Source organism: Hyperolius riggenbachi, chromosome 6, assembly GCF_040937935.1.
Source record: "Hyperolius riggenbachi isolate aHypRig1 chromosome 6, aHypRig1.pri, whole genome shotgun sequence".
Taxonomy (NCBI): Eukaryota; Metazoa; Chordata; class Amphibia; order Anura; family Hyperoliidae; genus Hyperolius; species Hyperolius riggenbachi.
Window position 1 is genome coordinate 232011269 of NC_090651.1, and position 24633 is coordinate 232035901.

A 24633-nucleotide genomic window follows, 5' to 3' on the forward strand; every position below is an offset into this window, starting at 1 on the left:
CGGAAGATTAGCGCGCATGTAATGGTCAATCGTAGATCAATAGACAATGGTGCCGCCTGTTACCTTCCCGACCGGTTTCGCAGTCTTGCGTCATCAGGGGAGAATTACATGCGCGCTAATCTTCCGGGGTTCCCTGTTTATGGGCCCCGTTTGTGAGTTATTGTTTTTATATCTACTGCCTTTTAAAGAAATTTTATCTAAATAAACGGGTTACGCTTAGATATTGCCGTTTTTGTTTTCCTATATAAATTCCTGAAACTTTACCTCCATACGGATGTCCACTGGATCTTCACGACGTCTGATGTTCCCTGGACGTTATCTGTGACCTGAGCCATTTTACAACCTTATAATGTGGGTTGTTGGGAGCTGGTAAGCCTTTTCTAGTTTTGATGTTTGGCGGATATCTACCTCTGAGCATTTGATATATTGTGGTGAAGAATTTACCATTCCCTACATATAATGACTTTCTAAACCTGCGCTGACCTTTGATGTATGCCTGACTTCTGAACTTTTGGACATTGTTCTTCTCAGCGGCGGTTCCATTGTCCCTTGGCGCCGATATATTTGCTTCTATATAATGAGAAACCATAACCAAGAATTGCACTTCATCCCAATCAGTAGCTGATACCCCCTTTCCTATGAGAAATCCATTCCTTCTCTCAAACAGATCATCAAGGGGCTCTGTATGGCTGATTTTGGGGTGAAAACCCTCTCACAGTGTGATGCCAGCATCTCACAGCTGTGAGGTCCTGACATCACACTGTGGCAAATAACAGCTGTTTCCAACTGCCAAAAAAGCAAGCAGCATCTCCTTTTAGTGACATTACCTGCCAGTAGTAAAAATGTCACCATGTGCTAAATGTCTAAATGTAAATCAGGGAGAGGAAAGATTTTACAATGGGGACATATACACCTGCCTACATATACTGGGACATATACCCCTGCCTACATATGCTGGGCACATATACCCCCTGACTACATATACTGGGCACACTGGGGTTCCTCTTTAAAGAGAGTCAGAAGCGAGATTAAACAAATTATTTTAACTTGTATTAATGTTAAGCACTATAGCTAGTGCTAAAACGCCACTATCCCGCAGCAAAACAAGGGGTTTATAACCCCCAAAGCCCCTCTGCAAACTGCGGGGAGCGCTTCCTGATTGAGGCAGAGCTAATGGCTGTAGCTCTGCCTCTTCGCGTGTCAATCCCCGCTGATCGCCGCCTCTCCCCGCCCCTCTCAGTCTTCCTTCACTGAGAGGGGCGGGGAGAGGCGGAGATCTGCCGGCAGATTGACACGCATGGAGGCAGAGCTGCAGCTCATAGCTCTGCCTCCATGAGCAGCAAAATCCACAACCAATAAAGTCGTGGATTTTGTAGAGGGGATTTGGGGGTATAAACCCCTCATTTTGCCGTGGGATATCGGCGTTTTAGCACTAGCTATAGTGCTTAACATTAATACAAGTTAAAATCATTGATTCAGGGCTCGTTTCCACCATAGCGAATCCGCATGCGGCGCCGACATGCGGATTCGCTTGGTACATTGAAGTGGCCGGAGATGTTTCCATATGTGCGGCGTGCGGGAGCGATTTGGCGGCGGGCCAAATCTGCACGACGGGACCCACAGAATTCGCCTGCGTCGGGAATCCATGCGAATCGCCGCTAATGTATTTAGAAGGAAAAACGCATGCGTTTTTTACATGCGTTTTTACCCGCGATTCGCGTGCGATTTCGCACCTTTTTAATGTTATTTTGCCCTGGCAGAGTCATGGTTAATTTCGCATGGCACCCTGCCATGCGAAATCGCACGGGAAATCGCGGGTAAAAACGCATGCGGAAACGCATCCGCATGCGTTTTTACAAGCGTCGGGATGCCGGCGAAATCGCGTCGCAACAGTGGAAACGGGCCCTCAATCTCGCTTCAGAGTCTCTAAGTCCTGCAAGGTAATCTGTACGTAATGTTCGTTACTGAGAGTTCTATGCACAGAGTTACTGAGAGTTCTATGTACAGAGGGAGATACTGCTTGCTTGGCAGTTGGAAAAAGCCATTTTTTCCCACAACGCAACAAGGTTCACAGACAGCAAACTGTCAGGACCATGTTCATGACATCACAATGTGAGAGTGATTTCACCACAATATCAGCCATTCAGTCACCCCATAGGCTGCCATGCAATGTGTTAGTATTATCATTGTTCCTAAAATGTCTCCTGATACTATGCATGTACGGTACATAGCTAAAGAAAGCCAGACAAAGAGAAACAGAGAAAGGGAGAATAAAGGCAGAGAAAGATTTTGTCTTCAGTTTTCATTTTCAGTTTCTTATTTTTCTCTTCTAACACCAGCCCCCCACCCTCCTGTTCCAGAATAAGCAGATAACTTGCTTCATTAAAAATCACTTTAAGCATGCAGAAGATGTATAGCGAGAGCAGGCGGTCCTATTTTGATCCAGCGTAGATGTGAAAATGTGACTTTGTGGATGACTCAAATGATAGATATCGGCCTCTTAAACATTATGCATTCATTTAGGAGAAAAAAAATGAGCATGTATAACAAATAACTCCTGACATTTGGAAATATTGGAAATATGAGTGGCCCGAAGCGGAATTCATTCCAGCTCATTTTAAAGCCATCTTAGCATAAACCAAGCAGGCCACTTCCTTGAATGATTCACTGAGGAGCTCAATGCTGACTACTGCTTTCATAAAGAAAACAATATGGGAAAAGTCTGTGTTTTTAAAGAGGACCTGTCCACTGGTTCCAAATCCACATTTGATTGCAAAGCCCACTTTTGTCCTTATTTGTACCTTTCATTGCTGGGCAAGTAACCAAGCCTGAACTTGCGTATAAGTAAATAAGCACAACAGAGGGCATAGCAGCCTCAAACACCAGGCCAAGAAGTTCCCCCAAAATAATGAAAATGTCATAAGGCTTTTTAAGAAAAACACTATAAACAGTAATTACAAACACTATAGCAGCAAATTAAACAAATTCCCGAGCTTATCTTCATTTCAAAGGGGCAATGAAAATGTAGAATTGTATGCGATTTACATTTTACAGCTTGCTATGCAGAACAGAAGGTGGTCAGACATACAGGCATGTGACAACCCTCAATGGGGTGCCACTGGCAGGCTAGGACAGTAAGATAAACACCCAGCCAAGCATTTAGCTAGCATTGGAAGAGAGGAAGGGGGAATTAGCAGTTGAGAGCCAGCAGCAAATGCTAATGGCTTATCTCAGGATGAACAATAATATTTAAGCATGATATCAAGCATCCAGATATTTCCTCCAAATATTGGTCATGTGGTTGCTGGCTATTTCCAAATTAGATTATTGCCTGATCCAGCCACATTTGTCATCTTATATTTGATGATGGCTTAACTTGCAAGCTAAAACAAGCCTACATTGTCAACCCCCTACGACACAAACTGTATTTACCTGACACCTGAAGTAAGAGAAATACGGAGGCTGCCATGTTTATTTCCTTTTAAACAATGCAAGTTGCCTGGCAGCCCTCCTGATTCGCTGCCTCAAATACTTTTAGCCATAGAACCTGAACAAGCATGCAGATCAAATGTTTCTGACAAAAATCTGACAAGATTAGCTACATTCAAAATACAAAAGCATAAGGGATACTGAACAAAGTTCAAATCCAACAGCGTTGCAGTATATTTTTTTTTTTCAAACTTTAAAAAATATTCTAAAATTCCCTGATTGGGAAAAGACTCCTCTGTCATGTGCGCATGATGTGTAATAATGTGAAGCATGCCTAAAAACTTGTACATACATACCGTATGTGCATATATTGGCAAAAAATCGTATGTACAATAATTGTATCCAATCAATGTGGATCCTAAAATGTCCTCCACAGCCATGAGATGTATCCAAAAATAAACCATAAAGTGCACATTTATCCCTCAAGACAGGGGCCCAAATCCAGGTAACTTTTTTCTCCTTAGTTATCTCCTAGGAGATAATTTTCATATTCTCTTTAAAATAACTTTTACACTTTTTACAATTGAAAAAGTACCTAAAAGTTGGTGAAAAAGCACTATCAAAATAATTTTGAGCATTTTCATGGAGTTTTAACCACTTCAGTCTATCTGGACAACTATAGTTGTCCACACTCAAGTCTAACTTGTTAATGCTCTAACCCAGGTAGAGTCATTCAAGTTTCTTGGGTCCATGATCTCAAACGACTTAAAATGGGCCAACAACACTGCCACTATTGTCAAGAAAGCGCAACAGAGAATGTACCATCTACGGCAGCTGAAAAAGTTTGGCCTACCTCAAAATCTAATGGTGCAGTTCTACACTGCAATCATCGAATCCACCATAACATTATTTATGACTGTATGGTTCGGCTCCTGCTCAGCATTAGAAAAGGGGAGGCTGCAGCGCATCATCCGATCAGCGGAAAGGATAATTGGCTGTAGCTTACCTTCCCTGCAGGATCTTTACGCTAGCAGGTGCAAAAAGAGAGCAACCAAAATGGCCTCTGACCCAGCTCACTCCATCTTCCAGCACATGCCTTCAGGAGTAAGATTCCGGTCAATCGCTACCAAAACCTCCAGACACAGGAACAGCTTTTTTCCTCAAGCGGTAGCCATACTTAATGCTGAACCACGTTAGAGCTGCTAGGACTTGATAGTAATCAGCACAGAACTGTAAATAAACAATTCTCACATTGCTTACTGCCACTATACTTATAATGTCCTTAACTTGTAATATTCACACTGTCTGTCCTTGTATTGTTTTTGTTTGTGTTTGTTAAGCAAACTGCCAAGACAAATTCCTTGTAGGTGCAAACTTACTTGGCGAAAATAAATAGATTCTGATTGATTCTGATTCTAACTGGACGCGTATAGGCGTTCAGTGTTCTAGCGGTGGGTGCGCACGACCCTGCTCTTACCAGGCGGCTTTTCCGTCTCGGCGATTGGGGAAGGGAACTGAGGGTTCCCCGAACCAATCGCAGTGCCTGGAATTAAAGGACATGAACCTAATCAGGGACCATGTCCATTCATAATTACGTAGCAAAACAGAAAAAAAAAATTAAAATTAAACACTTTCTGGTTAACCAGGGTAGTGTTTCTAGCACCATCTAGTGGCGAAAAGATAAATTTCACACCATCACATTTATCTCTAATTTTGTTTTACACCTTTATTTTAAAAAAGGCATAGAAGACTTCCAGTTCCGGCGCCTGCATGTAGGGAGGACGAGAGCGGAGCTCCGACAAGCCTGACCCACTACAGGGGGAAAACCTCTCCAAATCGCCCGGCACTTACATCCCCGAGCGGCTCACACTATCGCCCACCAAAGTAGGCTCATAATGGAACGTTACCTGACACGACCTGCCCGCACGGATCACGAACAAGCCGACACTCGCTCCAGAGACAAGATGGCGCCTGCCTCGCGGAAGCGCGGCCTGAGATCCGATGACCGCTCATCACAACCAGAATGGGATGAAGAATCAGACGCCCCATCGGAAGATGGTAAGGGTGCATCTCCCCACATAAATTACAAAAACATGGCACAAGAGGTTATGAAAATCCTAGCGCCAGAACTCCAATCCGCCGTGGAAGCGGCCATATCTAAGGCCCTCACAGGCATAAACCAAAAACTGCACGCTCACTCCGCTAGACTGGATGAAGCTGAACAGCGCATTACACAGTGCGAAGATGACCTAGATAAAGCGTTCCATACTATAGACTTCATTACCAGGCAAAATAGAACATTTCACAGCAGGATCGAGGACCTAGAGAACAGGTCGAGGCGGAACAACATACGGATAGTAGGCCTCCCTGAAACAAGTGGTCCTGACACGCTGATCGAGTTTTGCGAAACAAATCTGCCCCAGCTGCTAAAGCTGACAGGAGAATTTAAAATCGAGAGAGCACATAGAATTAGACCTCCTCGCAAATTCTACCTCGAGACTCCCTCCAAGAGTAGTGATGGCACGATACTGTAACGATTGTGGAATTATCTCCGTGATCAGCGCACAAGACGTGCGCTGACATTGCGGAAATCCTCCACAAGCGTATAATTTGAGGGAACCCAGCAAAAGGTGCAATGCACCTGTAGAGGGAAATTCCTGTCGGCAGGTGGAGCTGTGGAGTGCAGAGGAACAGATCCTCTGCCCTGTCACAGACGCCAGACAGGAATTGTACGAAGGGAAGAAACGCAGGGCAAGATAGCCCTGAAAGAGAGAGAGCAAAGCGACAGAGGGTATGTGTGTGCACCAATCTAGTCGCCAACCCGCGACAGTGCATACACAACAGCAGATATGAAGTAGGAACGCAATCGCGAGAGAGGCGATTGCCAGAGGTGACACAAGGCTACAGCAAGGCAAAGCACGAGAGTAGCAAAGGCACAGCAAATAATACAATAAGAAGATAAGGAAAATAACAAACGCTAACTAAACGCGAACAACGCACTCATTCGCAACAGCGAACGCGTTTTCTGCGCGGTCTCCACGTGTTAAGCACAACAGAGACAAGCACGCCTAACTAACCACCGACAGACAAACATGAAACAGAGGACGCGAGCGCTTGCTTAACGGTTACCTCACCGAGCCTCCAGCAAGCGTTCGTAGCAGACAAGACAGATCAGATGAGATAGCTGGTAGCAACCGCTGCTCCAGCTATACTCCAAGAACAAAGATCAGAACGACTTCCTGTCGACCACCGCTGGGACAGGACAATCGCAACAGACAAACAAAACAGATATGCAATCCTAACTGCACTAGGGAACATGTCCCAGGAATTACTCTAGGCTAATCTTCAAACAATGAGCAAGGCTGACACTCCAGGAGTGTTTCACAGGACAAACCCTTATGACCAGCCCAGGTCTGTGATATCACATGGTATTTATAGTACAAACCTCCAGAGGATGTGGCTAGGAAATTTGCATGACCAACGCATGCAAATTCCTCAGCAGCAGCAAGCTGCAAAACTGACAAAAGGTCTCTCTTCCAGAGACCTGCAGAATGCAGACCTGAACAGTGGTCAAAAAGCCGAGCGGATCCTCACAGATACTTAGATTATGGGGCCAAGGCTAAAATATTGCGTGCATTCAAGGCTGGCAATTCTCCTCTATCCTATATGGAATCCAGAATCCGCTTATTCAATGACTATTCCTTGGAAGTGACCGAGAAGAGACAATCTTTTACCAAGGCGTGCTCGTTTCTGGCACTAAAAAAGATCAAATTTTCTCTCCTATATCCTGCAGTGCTCAGAATCACTGAAGAAGACGGTCAAACTCACTTTTTCAAACGCGCCAAGTATGCAGACAAGTACCTGATGGCTAACCATTTGAATCCTTCTTCTTCACGGAAAACTGCTCTTCCACAGAACCGCTCGCCATCCAAGTCTCCTCATAAAGACCCAGAGTGAACGAACTTACTTGCATCGTATACCGGACATCAGGGCAGTATTCTCCTTTGTATTTTCACTCCCTTTTTTTTCTTTACTTATCTACTATATTATCTGCCATGGTTACCATACTGCTTTGGAAGCTAAGATGCCTAGTGGACGCAGGGAAGAAGCGAAGTCCTATATGTGAATACTGTTCTTGCTATTATTACACGCATTCTCATTTTATTATTACTGACTTTTAATTCTACCTGTTTTTTTCACCAACGGCTGAAGCTACTACCAGCCGTATCCACAAATATCACCATGTTTATTATGTTTCTATGCACCTGCTTGATAATGTTCTTTTATAAAATGGGGTTTTGGTCTTTGCTCTCTCAGGGGTTACTCCTAAATATAAAATACAAAGATTGCATACATGTCTCCCGCATTAGAACTGCATCTCAATATAAGATTGGCCTGGTGCCTATAGCTGAACGCCGACTGGATTATATATACACCTAAATAAATCAATAATGAAAGTGATATCTTGGAATATAAAAGGACTTAGGTCCCCAATTAAAAGAGCCCAAATCCTACGTCATCTTAAATCTCTTGACGCAGATGTTGCCTTGCTTCAAGAGACTCATTTAAAGGCGAATGAACTTAATTACATGAAAAAAAATGGGTAGCTGATTGTGTGGGATCACCTACTCAAAATAAAAAAGGAGGAGTTCTCATTTTAATAAGTAAACATTTACAGTGCCAAGCAGACTCAATATACTGCGATACTCAGGGCAGATGTTCAGCTGTACGCATCACGCTACCCGGTGACACAGTAGTGATTTTCAATATATATGGGCCAAATGAGAGCAAAAAAGATTTCTTTCAGAAGCTGCTCCCTATTATATCGCAACACCTGCACTCCAATTTAATAATAGGGGGTGACTTTAATGATATTATGCATGTGATGGAAGATAAAACCTATACAAAAACAAGGAAAACCCCCTCCCCAGCCTCTGTCACACCACTGGCAGAGATGGTTGAAACTCTTTCTTTACATGATACTTGGCGATATCTTCACCCTTACGATCGAGAGTATACATTTTATTCCCACCCACATTCATCATTCTCAAGGATAGACTATTTATTTGTTACTCCTTCATTAATTCATAGGCTAACAGACGCATCTATATCTGACCTTCTCATCTCAGATCACTCACCCTCAATAGCTATATTTACCAAACAAATCCCTAGGGGCAGTGATATTCTCTGGAGATTTCCTACTCAATTATATGCTGATGAAGAATTCCACCTGCTACTCCAAAACTGGTGGCTAGAATATTATCATGATAACAAGAAGCATATGGACACACCCCAATTATTTTGGGATGCGGCCAAAGCAGTGCTGAGAGGCCATATTCTAGCATACACATCAACGAAAAAGAAAAAGGCAAATCAAGAATTTAACAAATATGTACAAATGTCCAGAGAAACCTATCGCTCCTATAAAAGCACACCTTCCACTCAAAATAGAGCACAGTGGCTCAAAATTAAATCCCAAACAAACCAATGGTTCAAAATGAGAGAAATATATACACAACCATACAAAAAATTGCAATACTTTAAGTATGGCAACAAAGCCGGAAGACTGCTAGCAATAATAGCTAAAGGGGGATTTGACCCCTCCCCTATCTCAGCACTACAGGACGACTCAGGCACCCCAAGGAGTCACCCTAAAGAAATAAATAACATCTTTAAGCAATACTATGCAAACTTATATACATCCCCATCAACATGTAATAAGACAAACAGTGCCCATATCCTCAACAATATAACCCTACCTAAACTCGACACAGAAGAACTAGCACTACTAAATGCTCCAGTCACAGTCCAAGAAATAACGGCAACCATCACCAACCTAGCAAATAATAAAGCCCCAGGACCAGATGGCCTATCCTATGAATTTTATAAAATTCTTAAGACACAGATATCCCCCACAATGGAAACCCTTTATAATGATATACTATCCGGGAAAAAATTCATTCCTTCAGGCAATGAAACATACATTAAACTAATTCATAAAAAAACACAGATCCCTCCCTGCCCGAGTCCTATCGCCCCATCTCTCTCATAAACCAGGACCTCAAAATTCTTACTAAGCTCATGTCAGATCGACTAGCCACCTTCATGCCTAAACTCATTCACACCAACCAAGTAGGATTCATTAGAGATAGATCAGCAATTTCCAACATCCGCAAACTTCTAGTGATTATGGAGCAAGTAAAAGCCTACCCCATAACCCACCAAAATGCAGCCATATTGCTTCTTGATGCACAGAAAGCATTTGATGCAGTTAATTGGGACTGGCTTAATCTCACTCTTGATAAAATGGGATTTTCGGGAGAGTTTCTCAAACTTTTTAAATTAATGTATGCCACACCAAAAGCTCGTATCTATACCCCAGGTTTCATCTCGGATCCCTTACCACTGCAACGAGGCACCAGACAAGGGTGCCCCCTTTCGCCCTTACTTTTCAACATCGCTCTTGAACCCCTCACTAGACTAATAGACTCTATCATACCAGATTTCAAAGTAGGAGAGACTAGGGTATCCCAAACACTCTTTGCGGACGATATCCTTATTTTCCTAACCGACCCCACCACGCAAGTCCCAAATATACTCCAGATAATATCAGAAGTGGGAAAAGAGTCAGGATTTAAGATAAATCAATCTAAAAGTGAATTACTTTACCTCTCATCTAAAGCCTATTTCCCCTCATCTAACCCATTAGGAGTACATATAACTAAAGGGCCAATCACATACCTTGGTATTCAATTAAATAGAGATCCACACTCCCTATATCAATTAAATATCTCTTCTCTCATCCCTAAGCTGATCTCCCAAATGCGTTCCTGGCACAACCTTCCCCTAAACGTCACAGGACGTAGCGCTTTAATTAAAATGATCACTTTCGGTAAGTTACTATACCCCATGCAGACCCTCCCGTTTTTACTAAAACACAAAGACATTACAATACTCAACAAAGAGATCACCAGTTTCCTGTGGAGAAATAAAAAACCCAGGATTGCCCTCCACAAACTACAAATGCCCAAAGATATGGGTGGGCTAAACCTTCCCAACATAAGGCTTTATAACTTAGCATGTATGACACGTCATATCCGAGACTGGGTGTCCCATACCTCGGAATTTTCCAACTACGACCTCGAAAGCTCCCTAGCCGAACCCTGGACTCTTCCCAGGTTATTACACTCCTCATGCTCCAATCTCCGCCTCAGACTAAAACACAACACAGTGATCAGAGACACGATAGTTACCTGGAAGGAACTACGTAAATTGTTTAAACTCCCATGGAGAATTTCCAAATACTTACCCCTATGGGGTACACCTGACTTCTCACCGGGGATGCAGCATAATGCCTTTCTTCGATGGGAAGCCAGAGGTATCAAATCCTTAGGTCAACTACTCAATATTAGGGAAAACCGCTGGTGGACATTCCTAGAGTTGAATAGATATTGGAATATACCGAAATCGGACTTTCTGATGTATGGACAAATACGTTCCTATACTCATAAGCATCTGAGCTCTGTGTCTACAATATCAATGTTAACTCCATTTGATCGCTTCCTTCAGCCAGGAACCGAGAGACATTCCCTATCCTATCTACATAGAGGCCTACAAGACCTCAATTCTAAAAAATATAGTTCTTTGGCGTTTCAACAATGGACAAAATATTTTTCCCATCCTCAACTTACAGACAAAATTCTAGATGGCCTGAGTATATATAAAAGCACTATCATAAGTAAAACGTGGCGAGAATCTCATCTCTTTCTTCTGCACAAAGCTAAATACGCTTTCAACATCAAATATAATCAACCCCCTCCAAACTGCAAACCTGAATGCCCCAAGTGTGGGCATCCTAACGCGGACTTAACACACTGCATTTGGTTTTGTCCAGAGATTGAACGCTTCTGGGAACAAGTCTCTCGGTTCCTTAATAGATTAGGATGTGGTCATCACCCCCGTAACCCAATACTGTTTCTATTCCATGCATTTGAAAAAACTCACACCAACCCTTCGAACCCCCCGCGAACTCCAGATATCCTACATCTAACTTTTGCTGCAGCAAAAAAAAACATCTACAACAGATGGATATATCCCACTACCCCTACTATTCAAGATGTCAAAGATGAAATGTTAGACTTATTTGTCATGGATAAAACTGACACTCTATTGCATAAAGAAAAGAACTCAAAAATGTTTTTCAAGATATGGAAATCTTATATTAAATGGACTTTTTCTCGTGAGGAGATTAACAGATTAATGGAACCTTTCAAATACACCTCCTGGTATTGTACTGAACAACTATCAGGTACCTTAGGCCCTTTGGAAATATCATCTTAAAGCCATGTGTACTTCTAATGTATCTTGACTACGAATGATAATCCCCTAAAATGAGAGAGCAAAGACCCATTTGTTTAGGGAGGGGGGGTGTTTAATTTAGGGGTTTTAAAGAAATGCAAGTTGGATTAGTTTTTCTGTTTATTAGTTGTCTCATATTCTGCACCAGGATGGCCTACCAAAGAAGGAGCCTCCCAATGCTCTAGTCCAGCGTTTTTCAACCAGTGTTCCGCGGCACACTAGTGTGCCGCGGAACGTCGCCTGGTGTGCCGTCCTCTTATCCCCCTCTCGCCCGTCCCCGCGGCCGCCGCTGTTATTACCTTAGCAGCGGCCGCTCTCCCCTCTCCAGCGCATGTATTTATTCTAGCAGCGTATCTCCCGGCTGCTCTGTATGTGATGCGCAGGAGGCAGGGCTCGGTTACCATAGTAACGGCGATACATATCACCGTTACAGGAAGCCGCTGCCCTGCTTCCTTCCGCATCACACAGAGCAGCCGGAGATACACTGCTTGAATATACACGCGCCGGAGAGGGGAGAGCGGCAGCTGTTAAGGTAATAACAGCGGCGTGGACGGGCGGGGGGCACTATACCGGGGCACTATACTGGCTATCCTGGGGTGCTATCCTTGGGCACTAAACTGGCTATACTGGGGCACTATACTGGCTATACTGGGGCACTATTCTGGGGCACTATACTAGCTATACTGGGGCACTATACTGGGGCACTATTCTGACTATACTGGGGCACTATACTGGCTATACTGGGTCACTATACTAGCTACACTGGGGCGCTATACTAGCTATACTGGGGGGCTATACTGGGGCACTATACTGGGGCACTATACTGGGGCACTATACTGGCTATACTGGGGCACTATACTGGCTATACTGTGGCACTATACTAGCTATACTGGGGGCTATACTGGGGCACTATACTGGGGCACTATACTAGCTATACTGGGGAGCTATACTGGGGCACTATACTGGCAATACTGGGGCACTATACTGGCTATACTGGGGCACTATACTGGCTATACTGGGGCACTATACTGGCTATACTGGGGCACTATACTGGCTATACTGGGGCACTATACTAGCTATACTGGGGCACTATACTAGCTATACTGGGGCACTATTCTGGCTATACTGGGGCACTATTCTGGCTATACTGGGGCACTATACTGGCTATACTGGGGCACTATACTAGCTACACTGAGGCAACTAAACTCCCTACACTGGGGCAACTATGCTAGCTATGCAGCCGCACCCCAGCCCCCCCCATAGCCTGCTGCGCACGGGACTGTCCACTAGGTCGCGCAAACAACCGGGGGCCGCATCCTGTCCCCTGTCCCCCCCGCGCCGGTCCCCGGAGAAAAATTTGGTCAGACAGTGTTCCCCGGGCCGGAAAAGGTTGGGAACCACTGCTCTAGTCATCCAACTTAAATCGCAAACTAAATCATACTGTGCATCACCTATGGTGCTGCTCCTTGACTGGAGCATTGAAAAATGTACTCTTCTCTCTGTACCTGTAGACTGTTAATTTTGCTGTTAAACTTAAAAACCAAATAAAACCTGTTTTAAAAATCAAAGGCATAGAAATACAGCTGGCCTCTAAGGTAAACCACTCACATTTTAAGAAATGAAATCGATTATACAGGTTTTGCCACTATTTAACCGCTTTATTATCATATTTGGACAGCACGGTGGCGTAGTGGTTAGCTCTCTCGCCTTGCAGCGCTGGGTCCCTGGTTCGAATCCCAGCCAGGGCACTATCTGCAAAGAGTTTGTATGTTCTCTCCGTGTCTGTGTGGGTTTCCTCCGGGCACTCCGGTTTCCTCCCACATCCCAAAAACATACGGATAAGTTAATTGGCTCCCCCTAAAATTGACCCTAGACTACATAGACTACAGTACTTACACTACATAATATAGACATATGGCAATGGTAGGGATTAGATTGTGAGCTCCTTTGAGGGACAGTTAGTGACAAGATATATATATATACACTGTACAGCGCTGCGGAATGTCGGCGCTATATAAATACTAAATAATAATAATAATAATAATATTGTATTGTTTTTTCCAATCTTCAGCTCTGTTGTGACTGGAAGGGCCTCACTATGTCCATCAATTGCACTGCCTGTGCCTATGCTGCAATAGGATTCAAAAAGGTGAACAAGACTTCCAGTCCACAGCCGCAGGAGAACATTTTATGATAAAACAGAAAATGAACTGTAGCTCGGACTTTGTCATCTATTTAATAACTTGTCCCTGCGGACTTCAATATGTGGGCCGCACGACCCAACAGTTAAGAACAAGATGGGGCCAACACAGGCGGAACATTGAAAATGGCTACTTGAAACATGGCCTCTCTAGACATTACAAAATCCAACATGGTCAGAGTATTGGTATGACCAACATCTGCCCCATTGAACATATCCCCGATGATACCCTAAATCGACATGGGAAGTTAAAAAGAAGGGAAATGTACTGGGTTTTCAGATTGAACACCCTCCAACCCGAGGGCTTGTTGTAAGTCAGAGGCGCAACCCACCACCTCTAACCCAGTACACTCTAAACACTGATAAATGGGGATGGGGGTAAGTGGGCGTATATACAGGATATTTGCATACAGTGTTTTTATTGTAATACATATTTTTATTGTGAACTTTTACACATACTTTTCTTTATAGATATGCATGTAAAGGATATTGCTCGTCTGGTTATTATCTTCACTACCAATACACACTCTTTTACATATTACAGTCTTTTTTATTATATACTTTTTTATTATATACTGGTTTAAAATACCTATTATATTGTCATTTTACAGTTTTGTTGTTCTAATGTATATATCAGTATATTATACTGTATATATATATCCAACTTCTAATTGTAATTTTAATGTTTTTTTATTGTTCGGCCATACTGGCTGTCCAATCTGATCCCTAATCCTTTATAATATAGCCGCTTCCAGGTGCCTCCGCCAATATGGCTGCCTGGCTACCTCTCGTGCTCTTTAGCACGTTCTGGGCCCTCTTCAAAATGGTTGCCCCCACAGGACTCCTTGAAAATGGCCGCCGGCCTACATATCATGCTCTTCAGCACGTTCTGAGCCCTTTCCATAATGATTTCCCCTATAGGACTCCTCCAAAATGCCCGCCAGCCTACATATCGTGCTCTATAGCACGTTTCCTCAGCACGTCATGGTGCTTCGACACAGGACATCCCCGCCCCCTGACGCACGCCTCTCCTTGACACGCCTCTCCATGACGTCACAGGGGCTTCCCTCCGGCGCGTGTATCCAGTTATTTAATCAGCGCTGCTCCACGTGCAGCACTACATGGCGCTCAGGATTTAGACGTGGACCCCTCTAGGTAAGCCTCTAAGCTGGACAACTATGTATTTTATGGGTCCTATTCCTCTCTCCTGTCACGGGCTATTTCTATAGTATCTACTTATACCTATCCTAACCCCCCTCCCATAACGTGGGCCCCCTCCTGGCCTTCTACCACACACTCCTACTTAAATGTGCCTTAGATCCGTTCCCCGGACGGGTCATCTAACCTTCTAATCCCCTATAAATATATCCCCCATATAAACCACCCTATCCCTATGTGTACTAATCTTGCCTAAATCCCTTGAGGTCATACATACCCCTGTCTTTCAGATTATATTACACCTGATGGTACAACTTAAAGGGGAATGTTTGTGTATATATAGGTATACGTTACTTGTACAGATATACTTGTTTATATGTATGCGAATACACATACATGCATCTATACAGTTACATGTCCATATGAGGACATACATCTTATTCTGTGATGTTTACCTAATTTTTTATTTATTATGTTTTATTGATGTCATGCATGTATAGGTTTTATTTATTTACTACTGTTGTGTATGATTTTACCGATATTTAGTTATATGTTTATCCTGATTGTTGCCATGTTGTATTCAAAGGCACACCTATAGACCTGAGGAAGCGGCTTGGCCGCGAAACGCGTTGTCATTTGTGCCCTAATAAAGCTTGAAAAACTCCAACTACTACTGTACGTGTGAGTTATACTACTCTAAGGTAGGACTATAAGTACCTTATCTGAATTATTATAAGAACTACAGTTATACGTCCACGGGTGCCTCCTACCCCTTTCAAGTACTGCCTGTGCTCAGTGCTTCCAATTCAGTTTTCCATTGATAATAGCAGTCATTTAGGAAGCCTGCGTTTTACCTTTCACGTATAAATGACAGGGACATACATTTGAAATGTGCTCGTTATGAGAACTTAACAAGCGCAGGCAGCATATTAAGGAACATCACTCAAAACAACACTCTGTGTCCCAATGAAGTATAAACATTTTCATAAGCAAGTAAAACAGCTGTACCTCACTGAAAACACCTCCCTGTGATAAAGACTTAGCGCTGGGGATTCCCATGCCCATTCGTGACACACTGAGCCCAATTTATGAAAGCCGCAGTACGCGGTGATGATGTGCATTCAGGAAAAATCCAGATTGTAGTTCTACTTTGTGAGCATATGTGTATTCTAGGGAATTCCATATGTGCTTCCTGGCACATGGTCCCTGGCTACAGAGCTGTGTGCTCCAGATGATGACTGCATTGACTGCCAGCAATAGCCAACAATGCTGCCTTTTTTATACAAACATCTCTGCAAGAATGAATAAATATATTTATTTTTTTTAATAAAAACTAACAACATGGCCACCCCCTTAAAGCCTTATTAAACTCTCATCCAGTCAGATAACATTATAGGTCTCCAATCAATTACTCCCACTGGCTTTTTGAGGGACACAGAAATGGTTAAAGCCCTTTGTCTCTCAACATTGGGACAATGATTTGGCATCACATAGGGGAATTTTCTACCCCACTCTTAAGGTAACCCCAACATTAACAGCCATTTGGGTTGGTATTGGTCAGATGGTGGTGCCTCACATCTGACAGCTCCGATCTCTTGGTCTCCTAATCTGAATTGTTGCCTGTCTGTTTATAGTGAAGTGAATCAGAGGAAAAAAATAAAACGAATAAGATAAATAATTGTATCCATCCTCCTACTCCTAAAATTGACTTTTTTTAGATATCCCACAGTTTTATTTTATGTTTCAAATCTTTAAAAAAAAGTAGATTTAATGTGTAATCGACCCTGCTCATTGACAGTTTTTAGGTGTCCCAGAGATTAAATATACAAATTATTGAACTTTATTTATTCCCTGCAAGGCAAGGGTTTTAAGGCTGTAATTCCTTATCAGTAAGAATTATGCTATAGTCCAACTAGGTCCCGGCTGCAGAGAAACTGTCACTAGCATATCTGAAAGTTTAACACTTTCAAGCAGAAAAAGAAGAAAAACAATGTAGCCTAGTTATTTGTATGCTTGGCACTGTACATACACATCATGTCACATTGAGATTAGGTATGTAGAAAAACTCCTGTACGAGTGGGTAGGGAAGGGGTGTTGGTGGATTGATGGCTGCATAGCGTTACACATCATTGAGCAATACAGTGATTGCAGTTCAAGTGGAGCTTAATAGATTTCTGCTAAATCCACCGATATGTAGCCTGCCTCATGGTGTAGAAGTCAATCAGTTTCTGATCAGAGAAGGATTAATTGGCTTGGCATATTAGGCCATAATAAATCTGTGTATGCCTAGCTTTAGCCTACACATACTAATGAAATGATAAATTACCACAATGAAACATGATCCCTTTGGAAGAAACCCCACCCTCTGTGTTTATTTTATTGTCACTTGTGTGGAATGACTCCAGAGGGTTTTATGAATTTGTTATTTATTGCAGTCACAACTCTTTTACTATCTTCTTTACATCAGTTAGTGATCCATCCGCATTAGTATTTTTAGATTTGGAATTCATGAAATAGCTGATGCACGCAATATAGTTACTAAAACCCTTTATAAACCCACGGCTTGAAATTCTTATCTTTATTTTGACAGCTGTCTTCATCCAAAGTGGATCACAAATATAACACACAGTTAGACATAAACATAAGAACAGTAATATATCTAATTATATTAGAAGAAAGAAAGAACCATAACCAGTCTAGCTGCACTCAAAACAGGTGAAATTTTAATAGCAAAAAATATGCTTCACTGTTAATCATACCAACAAAAATCCCCAAAATACGGGTATGGTTGCATACATATCACAATACATGTTAAGACCTGATAAGCCTCACTCCTATCTAGTGCAAAGTATAAGCCCGTATATCACCCCACAACATACACATTATTGTTGACATAAATAGGCAATCCTCATCCAAAAAAATCAAGGCAGTCTATAGCATAAAAAAGGACCTCATAACTTCAAAGGTGGAAAAAACCAACATGTCCATAGGATGCATTATAAAACTGCACAGCAATCAAATGTATGCAGTTCCTAAAACGGAATGAGAGAGGCCACTCCATAGGAGGAATTTAAAGTGCATGGGCACTCATAGGAATGACAGTCTGTTGCAACAGTAAATCATTGGCTAAGGCCTTACCATGTAAGAAAAAAACACCATGCGACCTGATACAGTAGTATCTCTCCCGGGTGGCAGTTTCCCCATGCAACTCAGCCACTTAGCAGGACTATTAAGACATACAGTCCAACTGCATTATTCATCAAATTCACCAGTGCTGGTTGCGGCAGTAACAACACTTCATTTGACAGAGTTCCTTTGGAGAAATCCTCAACTCTGTGATATCACTTTCCATCCAGCAAAGCAAACTCCATGCTGCCATATTCAAGTATAGCTGGATCCCGGAAACGGCCACAAGCCGCAGCGTCTACGTCACCGCCACGTGGAGTCACCCCTAATTGTTCAGGAGATCACAGGTGTGGTATATTGGGCACCACTATAGACCACTAAATAGTGGCGCTGCGGACGCTGGAGTGCCTGCAGTCGGGGGAGAAGTTATAGGCGCTCAACTATAGTGTAACCAACTAAAGATTTTGAACATGGCACAATTGCTTATCCATTTTCTACTACAGTAGAATGTCATTATAGTAAACTCGGCTAAAGTAAACATTCGGATATAGTAAACTTCCTCTCCAGGAACTGGCCAATCTCCATTATAAGTCTATGGGAGCAACGCCTGCTATAGTGAACCCGGATATATTAAAACTTTGGGTTTAGTAAAATTGTTTTTTAGGCCAAGATGAAGCTGACTCTGGATAAAGTAAAAAGTAGACGGTGCATGCATCACGCGTCAGTATGAAACCAATGATCAGCTGCTCTCTTCACACTGGCAGGTGAGGTGATGTCTGAATGGGCTACAAAGATTACCTATGCAGTCCAACCTGTGCTTGACAGCAATCTTAGAATTTTTGTTTGCTTGCTGGACTTGTGACAGAGATAATTTCACAAGTGATACATGGCATAAAATTGCAGATAGCGCCGCTGGTACTCTTTAGCAAGTATGCACATTTTGTGAACTACAAGGACTAGTTCTACATACCTTAGGGCTGCATAGCCAGGCAACACTAATCCCAGGCTGGACAAATCGCAGCCTTGCGTCCTGCAATGGGGTACAGAAACTTCCTGCTCATCCTTGGGCCAATCATGCAGCCTCTCTACAAAATGCAGCCAATCCTCATGCAGTCCAACCCATGCTTAGTCCCATGGAGGTATCAGAGCATATCAATTATGCAGGACGAGTAAAGCGAGATGCATTGCATATAATGTATTGCATTCTGCTCTACTCATGTACGGTAACACGTAATGCACGTTATTCCACTTACCATGGTTTAGTGCATACACCCCATAGCATCTGGTCTAACACTTTCAGATCTTTATGGCTTTGTCTTTAAATTTCAGTAACCTATTACTGCAAATGCACAAGTCTTGCATAATGCTCATTAACCAAAACAACAGCTTCTGAATGAAGCATGGCCTATCTAGCGCTAGTTTTTTTTAAATAATTCTGATCAATTCTTAGAAAAAAAATGAAAAGTCTATGGTGGATTGGTTTGATTTTTCAAACAATACAATCAATCAGAAAATGTGTTGAATTTAAAAGAGCTAAAGAAAAAAAGAAAAAGTTGTTTGGTGTCGGTGTTTGAATTCAGGATATTAGATTCTTAACACCCAAATTTTTCCAGCACCACACATCAGCACCATTCAGTATCAAACAAATGGACATGGTTGGGGGGTTTGCAGTTCAGGGGGTGTGTGGTGTTTGGGAGAATTCAGGTGTTCATAATTGATATCCCAAATTCAAACACCAACACTAGTGTATGACCATCTTTAGGCCCCATTCAAACTTACAAAACGCAAAACGCTAGCGCTTTTGTTAGCGTTTTGCTTTGGTGGTTTTTGGCGATTAACGCCATTCACACTTGGGGCGATTTTCTGTGATTGGCGCTTCTATAGCACTAAACGCGATCGATGGGAAATCACCTGCAAATGGTGCAGGATACAAATTTTTGGGGGGCGATTTGCATTAATCGCCGGCGATTAATGCAAATTGCCCAAGTGAGAATGGGCCCATAGGTTTCTATTTCACTAGCACTTTCAAAAGCGCTTGAGCGTTTTGCCGAAATCGCCGGCAAAACGCTCAGGTGTGAACGGGGCCTTAGAGAGGAAATAAGTGGAAAGGCAAAGGAAAGAAAGAAGGCCTCCTTCTGAGTCTCCCTGTGTGATATTACAGCTATTACAGTGAGGAGACTCATCAACAGCTATTTACAGTCCCCATAACCTCCCTTGATGTTTAAAAAGGGTATTTGAGATTATTTACAAATCGGTGGATATAAATTAGTTTGTGTTGGATAAAAGAGGAAAACATATGAGTTAAATAAGCCAGTGTTTACTTCTGTTTTCTTTTAAGACGCCAGCCCCTTTACATCCTGGTGAGGCCGCTGTCTTTATATTAGTCAGGTACTATCTACTGGAATCGGATTAAATTGGTTTTGTCCAACTCTTCAGTTCCTTCCCGGCATGATAAGCTATCCTAGCATCCAGATTGCCTGATGATACCGTAATAACATTACAATATGAATATCTTCTTTTAATCTCCCAGAATTGCTGTTTTCAGAGGACAAACAAAGTAGAGCAAGCCAAAGTTCACAGGGAACAAAACAGAAACGAAATATAATTGTCATCTATTGCCACTGTAAGCCTCACAAAGCACAGCTTTAGCTTTGAAATTGATTCTTAGAGGAAAAAAGTCTTTAGGAGAGTTTCCTGACTTCTGTCAGATCGCAGCATGACATTGGTCTAGCGATGCAGCATTGGGCCTCATTATGACCAGTAATGACAGCATCAGCAGTGAACAGGACCTGGAAGACGATTGGCTACTTAGCATGCATTGTTTTGTATACCCCATAAAAGAAACCTTGTAGGTGTCTTTTTTTATCATATGGCCATATGTGATGTCTGCAGTGAGGATTAATATTGCTGTGCAGGTGTCCTGATAGCATTAGCTGATAAAAGCAAAAATGATAGGAAATAAAGAAATGTAAACCATAAAAATAAAGCAGCAGGTGAGCGAAATACAAACATATCACTTTGCCTTGAAGGGAGGAAGCTTTAAAGGACAACTGAACAGAGAGGTATATGGAGGCTGCCATGTTTATTTCCTTTTAATACCAGTTGCCTGGCAGCCCTGCTGACCATCTGCCTCTAATACTTTCATTCATAAACCCTGAACAAGCATGCAGCAGATCAGGCGTTTCTGACATTATTGTCAGATCTGACAGATTAGCTGCATGCTTATTTTTGGTGTTATTCAGACACTTCTGCAGCCAAAACAGACCAGCAGGGCGGCCAGGCAACTGGTATTGTTTAAAAGGAAATAAGCATGGCAGCCTCCATAGTCTTCTCAATTCAGTTGCCCTTTAACTGATGGTGTTCTTCTACTGCGTATAACAACTCCATTTTCAAACAGATGGAACGCTCTGCATAAGTGTAATATTTTGAAAAGCATGTACAGTAAAAACTTAATTTAAAGCCTCTCTTTTCAAATGCACTTGTTAGAAAATGTGCATTAATTATCAATGCACAAAGCTTTGCTCACTGCACATCTGTATTTTTTTTTCTTTGCATTAAATAAATTGAAATTAGCCATCAGGTTTCTGTAAGGCACTTTCTCATTGCCAGAGGAGTAGGAGTTCCTTTCCCAGAACAGAGCAGATCATATAACCCTGTCTACCTCCTCCTACATCACTCTTTGTGGCCAGCACTGCAACTACCATTCCTCTTTCCTTGCTTGGTCTGTAATAAATAATTTAAATCTTCCCACACACTCAACACCCCATCTTGAAATGTTTCATTGTTTTGCTGCATTTTTAAATCACGCTGCAGTGATACTTTCTTCTGTGTGTGATGTTTGCATTTAATGTAATTCAATGGAAAAACAGAAAAAAAATTGCATTTATTCTGCTAAATTGCTTCCGATTTTAGCCTTTACTCCAGAACTACTGTATTTTAAATTATCACCAAACTAAAGGCTATGGAGGAGACTTTCAAGGACTTCCTAAACCTACTTAATGCATCAATCACTCTGCAGGAAATAACCGAGAAGATTAAACTCATGCAGTGTAAAAAAGCTGGTGGTACAAATGGAATCCTATCAGAGATGATCAAACACAGTTCACCCAAAATACACACAAACACTGAAAGCCTTTCATCTGGTCCTGTATGTTCACTACTTCCCTGAAGCCTGAAAACAAGTCCTCATGACTTCAGCACTTAAGAATAAATACCAATATGGCACACCCAACTACAGCGGGCTCTGTGAAAGCAGTACACAAGAAAAACTGTACAACAGAATCCAAAACAAATGGATCCTTTCTTTCCTCACACTATAAAATGCTCTCATGAAAAGCTGGTAGACTTGGTATCATAACCAGCACGCTAATCCAAAAAGTCTTTTGGCCAGATGGTTTTACTCATATTAAGTTTTAAAAAGCAAAAGGTCATGAAGTAGGATATGACAGGCAAGCAGTCAGGAACATGTGTGAGGAGGGAGTTAAGGCCTGGGGCTAAGAAGTACAGTTGTGTATCATCTGCATATAAGTGGTATTGAAAACCAAATGAGATGGCGTAGAATAGATAGAAAAAAAGGAGGGGGCCAATGACAGAGCCATGAGGTACCCCGATAGACAAATTATGTGGAGAAGCGATCCAATCTGAGTAAGAGACAGTAAATATCTCTTCAAGAGAGATAAGAAGATATCCAAGAGAGAGTGAAGCCCTTCATGCCTATAGATGAAAGTATCTGCAGGAGTAAGGTGTTGTCAACAGTATCAATTGCTGATGACAGATCAAGAAGAAGGAGTATGGAATAATAAGTAAGAGCTGTATCTGTGGAGTGGTTTGTGCAAAAGCCAGACTGAAACTGATTAAGTGGGGAGTTAGCAGATAAATAATGGCTTAGTTCAGCATGTATATGGCGTTCAAGTAATTTAGATGCAAATGGGAGAAGTGACACAGGGCAGTAGTTGGCGATGCGGTGGGATACAGAGATGGTATTTTTAAGTAGTGGAGTCACAACAGCCTTTTTGAGTTAGGATGGAAAGATGCCAGTGGAAAGGGATAGGTTAAATAGCAATGCTACTACAGGTATGAAGGATGCACATGAGAAAAGATTAATTTAGGGCATATTGATAACGAATGTGCTGCACTGCAATAATCTGCCTCTGGGAAAGAGCTGAGATCAATGCTTTAAATTGTGCCTGTTCACGGCAATGGATTTTCATTAAGTTGCACTTGCTGCAGTATTGGTCCTTCCAGCTACAGGAAATGGTGGTGCACTACATGGCAAAGTATGCCACCACAGGAGCATAAAAGCAGTTAAAGTTAGAGACTGAAGTTTCCATGAGGCGATGGATAAGCGCATAAGTGGAACATGTTGGCGCTATAGAAAGAAATAATGTGTTCTGAGGATGGCATGTACATTGTAGCTGTGCGGCAGCCCGGTATAATTAAGGAAAAGGAGAGGGTGTGTGTTATCCCAAGGGATTCAACAGACTTCCTAGGGGGACAGGAAAAAACATAGGGACACCAGAAGCCCCTTATGGTGTAGTATGTCTAGTGCTAATCATGTAATCTTAAAGAGCAAAAGAATACTCACAAATGTAGGTTGCACGACTAGCAACCACAGTATGAAGGCAGGTGAGGAAATCCTGTCCTCACTCGGGTCTTCAGGTGCGTGGATCGCACTCCAGAAAAAAAAGCAATAGTTTAGAAGTGAACACAAGAATAACCCCCCAAAAGCAGGTAGGGGGCTGTGATGGAGGGAGAAGGCGCCCAAACAATAGGTGGTAGTGGATGACAGGTATATCTACATTATGTGACTAAAAATAATAAAAAAACTGCTTACCTCTAAAAGAAGGGGCAATGCCAATTTCAACCAAAAGATGTATTATTCATCAGGCACTATAAATGATAACATGTTTCACGGAGCGTGGTCTACTTCCTCAAATACAAAACCGTGCAGGCGAGGATTTACTTATAACCACAGGTATCCTGGCACCTTAGATTTTGCCCTCCATTAACCTACAACGCCCCACCAAACCACACCGCAAGTGTGCTGGCTGTCCCAGCTGTTACTTCTCCCTTACTTCCCTTGTCGTCATACGTAGCTACAGATGTCCCTTAGTATTAGGTAGCCAAAACTACTCTCAGTATTATCCTCCCTGGCGGTATGATTATTTCCAGATTTTATTGTCCAAAAGCAGTGCAATTTTTTCATAAGCTTTTAGACCCTACAAATCATACCACTAGATAGCTCTGTAGCAGCCCTACACATTCCACCCCTGCAATGGATCCAATTCGGGATTACCAATCTGAGTTGTGGATTTCCGTCTCGAGCCTGATTCGGGGTTACCTTACCTGCTTGCCGAACGTGT

At 42.4% G+C, this 24633-nt stretch overlaps 1 protein-coding gene across 3 annotated transcripts in view; it reads right to left on the reverse strand.

Annotated features, from left to right (window-relative positions):
* Positions 1–24633, reverse strand: part of NPHP4 (nephrocystin 4) — a 486557-nt gene that overhangs the window by 379566 nt on the left and 82358 nt on the right. The gene's annotated exons all lie outside the window — the stretch shown is intronic.